This window comes from the organism of the source record quoted next, unplaced genomic scaffold, assembly GCF_019419815.1.
Source record: "Pyrus x bretschneideri cultivar Hongxiangsu unplaced genomic scaffold, Pyrus_bretschneideri_v1 Contig25, whole genome shotgun sequence".
Lineage (NCBI taxonomy): Eukaryota > Viridiplantae > Streptophyta > Magnoliopsida > Rosales > Rosaceae > Pyrus > Pyrus x bretschneideri.
This window is the reverse complement of record NW_025999557.1, coordinates 1,495,213-1,502,116: the sequence shown is the minus strand read 5'-3', so window position 1 is coordinate 1,502,116 and position 6,904 is coordinate 1,495,213.

The following is a 6,904-nucleotide window of genomic DNA, read 5'->3' as shown; positions in this document are numbered from 1 at the left end:
CAAAGGTTCTAAGTAACGAATAATATAAGAAGAATCATATCATATCTGACATAGATTTCTATCCTTCTCTGATGACCCATTTTTGTATGTAAGGGCGGCGAATACAGCACATAGACCGCACAACCAAAAATGCACAGATGCAATATGTCAGGTTCGTATTCGGTAACCAATTGAAAAGTGTTGTATGGTTAGGTTGCGATGGACCTTAGGTGGACCAACATGGCTACGTGCAATATCGCATGGCTCCAAGCGGTGATCGGGAACTTGGTACATATGATCAACGATCGAGCAATTAGTTGTAACCGCTTAATGAATGCATCTGCCATGCCATTCTAGGTGTGAACATGGAGAACTGGATGTTTAACTTCAACCTCAATCGACATGCAATAGTCATCAAAAGTTTTAGATGTGAATTCTCCAGCATTATCCAATCAGATAGATTTGATCAGATAATTAGGGTAGGCCTGGCAAACGGGTCGTGTCTGTCGTATTCGTGTCGTTTTTGTGTAACACCCGTTATCTTAACGGGTCGTGTCGTGTCACACCCGTTATCTTAACGGGTCCTTAACAGGTCGGGTCACTTTACCCAACAGATAAAGTGACCCGACCCGTTATGACCCGCTATGACCCGTTAAGAAAAATGTTTTTTTTTCCTTAAATTTGCATATACCACACATTGCCACATAAATATTACTTCAAAACATTAAAACACATTTGTCATTTAAGTACTACATCTACACTTGAAAATAAAAGCTTAATAAACAAACATCCATACATTACTAATCTATTACAAAATATTAAATGTGCAATGATATGCAAAATGAAAGAGTTTTTGTTTTAAAGGTTGTGAAGCCTTTCCCAAAAGTTTAAACCTTGCCAATGGAACTCAAAGCTTGCATGTTATTTCTTTTACAAAATCCTGAATTTTCTTCGATCATCATGATATAAGATTTTGTGGTATCCACTAGTGTAAATATTTTAAGTTGAATATCAAATTCATCTCTGAATGTTTGTTTTTTGCGATTTTTGGCGTATGCGATCTTGAAGCATATACAAACAAGTTTGACGATCGGATCATAGAAATTATTTTCGTAGAATGCGTATCCCATCAAAACGATAGATTCACTAACACTTGGAGTTTATTTATACTTTCATTAAGTATAACATAATCTACTAGGGTAAATATTTTAAATTGAAGATCGAATTCATTCATTGTATTCATATAGGGTCAAGGACTGTAGTTGTAAAAAATCATCAAAATCAGAGTTAAAATAACCGTTAAATCGTGATTTTTCGTTGATAACCGTCGAAAATTTTTGTCCCATTACTTGATCTTTGAATGTTTGTTTTTTGAAATTTTTGCCGTATACGATCTCGAAGTATATACAAACATGTTTGTCGGTTGGATCATTGAAACTAGTTTCATAGAATGCGTATCCCATCAAAACAATAGATTCACTAACACTTAAGAGTTTATTCATACTTTCATTAAGTATAACATAAGATTTTATGGTATCCACTTGTGTAAATATTTTAAATTGAAGATCAAGTTCAATCATTGTATTCATATAGGGTCAAGGAGTGTAGCTGTAAAAAAATCATCAAAATCGGAGTTAAAATAACCGTTAAATCATGATTTTTCATTGATAACCATCGAAAGGTTTTGTCCATTTACTTGATCTCTGAATATTTCCTTTTTGCGATTTTTACCATATACGATCTTGAAGCATGTACAAACAAGTTTGATAGTTGGATCGTTGAAATTAATTTCGAAGAATGCGTATCCCATCAAAATGATAGATTTACTAACACTTAAGAGTTTATTCATACTTTCATTAAGTATAACATAAGATTTTGTAGTATCCACTAGTGTAAATATTTTAAATTGAAGATCAAGTTCATTCATTGTATTCACATAGGGTCAAGGAGTGTGGATGTAAAAAATCATCAAAATCAGAGTTAAAATAATCGTTAGATCGTGATTTTTCAATGATAACCGTCGAAAACTTTTGTCCCGTTACTTGATCTTTGAATGTTTATTTTTTGCAATTTTTGGTGTATGTGATCTCGAAGTATATACAAACATGTTTGACGGTTGGATCGTTGAAATTAGTTTCGTAGAATGCATATTCCATCAAAATGATAAATTCACTAACACTTAAAAGTTTATTCATACTTTTATTAAGTATAACATAAGATTTTATGGTATCCACTAGTGTAAATATTTTAAATTGAAGATCGAGTTCATTCATGATATTCATATAGGGTCAAGAAGTGTAGCTGTAAAAAATCATCAAAATCGGAGTTAAAATAACCGTTAAATCGTGATTTTTCGTTGATAACCGTCGAAAACTTTTGATTCGTTACTTGATCTCTGAATGTTTGTTTTTTGAAATTTTTGGCGTATGCGATCTCGAAGCATATACAAACATGTTTGATGGTTGGATCGTCAAAACTAGTTTCATAGAATGCGTATCATATCAAAACAATACATTCACAAACACTTAGAGTTTATTTATACTTTCTTTAAATATAATATAAGATTTTGTGGTATCCACTAGTGTAAATATTTTAAATTGAAGATCAAATTCATTTATTGTATTCATATAGGGTCAAGGAGTGTAGTTGTAAAAAATCATCAAAATCAGAGTTAAAATAACCATTAAATCGTGAATTTTCGTTGATAACCGTCGAAAAGTTTTGTCCCGTTACTTGATCTTTGAATGTTTGTTTTTTGAAATTTTTTGACGTATGCGATCTCGAAGCATATACAAACATGTTTGACGGTTGGATCGTTGAAACTAGTTTCATAGAATGCGTATCCTATCAAAACAATAGATTCACTAACACTTAGAGTTTATTTATACTTTCATTAAGTATAACATAAGATTTTGTGGTATCCACTAGTGTAAATATTTTAAATTGAAGATCGAATTCATTCATGATATTCATATAGGGTCAAGGAGTGTAGCTGTAAAAAATCATCAAAATCGGAGTTAAAATAACCGTTAAATTGTGATTTTTCGTTAATAACCGTGGAAAAGTTTTGTGCTATTACTTGATCTCTGAATGTTTGTTTTTTGTGATTTTTTGCTGATGTGATCTCGAAGCATATACAAACAAGTTTGATGGTTGGGATCGTTGAAATTAGTTTAAGATAATTCGTATCCCATCAAAACGATAGATTGACTAACACTTAGAGTTTATTTATACTTTCATTAAGTATAACATAAGATTTTGTGGTATTCACTTGTGTAAATATTTTACATTGAAGATCGAATTCATTCATTGCATTCATATAGGGTCAAAGAGTGTAGCTGTAAAAAATCATCAAAATCGGATTTAAAATAACCGTTAAATTGTGATTTTTTGTTTACAACCGTCGAAAAGTTTTGTCCCGTTACTTGATCTCTGAATGTTTGTTTTTTGTGATATTTTTGCTAATATGATCTCAAAGCCTATACAAACAAGTTTGACGGTTGGGATCGTTGAAATTAGTTTCGGAGAATTCGTATCCCATCAAGTTCAATGGTGTGTGTGTGTGTATATATATATTTATTTATTAAGTAGATTTAAATCTATTTATTTTGTACGTATAATTGATTGGTACACAGAGTAGTACATCACGTGAGTCATTATAAAAATAGTGAGATATGTTATATATGTGATAAAAAGTTAATAACTTAAAAAAAAAAAAAAAAAAATTCTCACCACTTCTGTTAATTTTCATTTTTCTCTCTCTTTTTTGTTTCCTTTTCAACTTTTCTTATAATTTTCAGTTTTCCCTCTGACAGCCTATGGTGCCTACCCATCTTTCCCTAATTCCCTCTCCTTTTCGTTTCCTTTTCAACTTTTCTTATAATTTTCATTTTCCCTCCCTTTTTCTTCAAAAAGGGCGGCACTGTAAGGAATGGAATGGAATTATCAATTATGGAATCAAATCAATGGATGCATATTAATTAATAATTATTATAGTTTTTATAAAATTTAATTCAAAATTTAATATATATATATATAATTATTATAGATAGTTAATATTTTGGGGGTATAATTATTATAGTTAATTTAATATATATATATATATATATTTATTATAGTTTTTAGGGGTATAAAACTGTTAAATTAATATATATATATATATATAATTATTACAGTATTTTTTTAGGGTTATAAAATTATAAAAATAATATTCTGCTTATCGTGTATCGTGTTACCCACGTGTATACCCGAATCAACCCGTTATCTTAACAGGTGCTTATCGGGTTACCCGATAACGACCCGATTCGTTATCGTGTCGACCCGAACACCTGTTAATTTCGTGTCGTGTCGTGTCGGGTTATCGGGTCGTGTCAGGAATTGCCAGGCCTAAATTAAGGTGGTGAAGCTTGAGCTTGTTAACCTGAGCTACCAATGTGGAGAATGTAGTGGTTTGTGGACAACAAGCACATGTGTAACCAACGTGTGGAAGCGTCAACCAATACCATAAAGTATCTAAATGGTCCGCAGGGAGGTTGAATTGGTCCATAAATGTCCTCCTGAATCCTTTGTAGAAAAGTAGGAAGATTCAAATGAATTTTTTCATAAGAAAGCTTAATGATAAGCTTCTTTATAGAGCAGAGTTGACATGTAATTCGATGAATCGAACCTAAACTTCGGGTTAGTGGATGCTTATGTGAAGATTTAAAGATATGGTGCATCGTTGTTTGTCCAGGGTGTCCTAAACGATCATGCCAAAGTGTAATTTCGTGCGCAGTTCTTGAGGTAGGGCCGTCCACATAATTTCTTGCACAATTCTTGAGGTAGGGTCAACCACATAGTGGCTCACTGTAAGGCTTATGGTTGTAGTATACAAACCACTTGGGATATACTTCATCTTCTTTAGAATACACTTATGGCCATATTCGTAGGAAGTGATGCACATAAATTCAACTTCATTTTCTACATATGTTTTAGTGTGGTAGTAATTGTCTAATTATTGTCTCGAATATCTTTAACGCTCAACAACGTTCTTCCAGAGTGTGAAGAATAAAGTGTCTCTTGAATGGTCAAAATAGTGTCATTGGACAAAATTATACAAGCCTTGGCATCAGGAAACTATGGTGGAGAAGAAAATAGATAGGAAGGGGATAAACTGGAGACAGTTGGATTTAAATATTTTAAAAATAAGTTGCGATGATGCTTGGAACAACGAGACATAGAAAAGAGGGACATGTTAGTCATCAGGGACTTTGCTAGGATCTTGAAGATGGTGGGAGGCATTGGGCAATGCCTCTACCATTGCGTTGGTATAGTTGAAGCTACAACAATCAGACAAGCACTTCAGTACTCTACAATGAATGGACTTGATAAGGTTGGATCAAGCAATTAGTTTTATGGTAAAACCTCAACTTTCTTCAATTTGTGTTTGATGTAATGACAGATGATGTATGTGTTACAACCAGAATTTAATAAAATCTTTTGTCTTTTAAAAAAAAAAAAATTTAATAATAACCATAAGGTGGCCTAGTGGTTAGAGATGAATTTCAGGCCCGTATTTCACACGGAACGTTTTAGGTTCGGTTCTTGCTGCTAGTCTTTTTTTTTAAAAAAAAAGAAAAAAAAAAGAAAAGAAAAAAGAATTAATTAGTTTCATGATTTGAATGCATATTAAATTATTAATAACAAAATTACATTGTATAAGTAAATTAATTTTAACACACATATAATATATATGATAACAATACAACGTACGTGCCTAGTCTACGTGATTATACATGCAATTTTTTTTTTGTCATGTCCATGTGCCTAGTCTATGTGATTATACATGCAATATTATTTGATTCAAAATAATTGATTGTACAAAGGATTTTTTATTTTTTTATTTTATTTTTATACGAAAGGTGCCCTTTTTTTTTAAAGATGGGTAAATTGATTTATATATATGTTACTAATATTTATTATACAAGAAAGGTACAATTTTCTTATGTGTTTCATTGCTCATTATAATTAGGGTGACCAATAACATTTATTGAGATAATTTGGATTATATGGCATAAGTTGTACATATGTTGTAATAATTTGTTACATTTTTGTCTACACGGCAATCTATTTGAATTTTTTTTCTTTTGAACAAACCATATTATCTAGACTAAGGGAGAAGAGGGCGCACTTAGCCTCACAATGTGCTAGCAATAATGTGGTTCAAATTCGTTTTTGGCAAGAATTGAACCGAAAACATCTCACTTACAAGTAAACAGGAATATCATTAGACCGTAGTACTAAGTGACATTTGAATGTTTAAAATTAGGTGAGTTTTTGTTTGGAAATTAGGAGTTTCAAGGGCCTATCTTTAAAAGAAGGAGAATACACACCATACCCCTATAGAAATAGAAACAATAAAATATGGGGTGTGATATCCACACACCCCATTTTACTTCTCACACACCTTTTCAATTTTCGATCGTCGGATCAGATGAATTAACAAAGATCAACGGACAAATTATCAAGGGGTGTGTGAGAAGTCAAATGGGATGTGTGGATAGCACACCCCTAAAATATACAAGGAAAAGGGAGGGGTGGACATAGAACCTAACCCCTCTAAAACAAAAACCTCAAAGGTAATAACCTAAAACGCATGTTGCAAAGCAAAAAGAAAAAAATAAAAAAAAGATCAAGCAAAAACAAATTCATCAAAGGGGAGACAATCCTGTAGGTCGGGATGGCCTAAAAATTCATGTGCAACAAAGGAAGAGTCTCCAAGGGTGGAGCCGCATGCCATACAAGGAAAGACGAGAGTAACCCAAAATTTGCTAAATTATTGCCGATCACATTCCCTTCTCAAAAAATATGAGAGTAACGGAAAACCATGTGCTACAAAAAATCAAGGTGTATCCAAAACTTCATTGATTTTAAAGGAGTTCAAAAA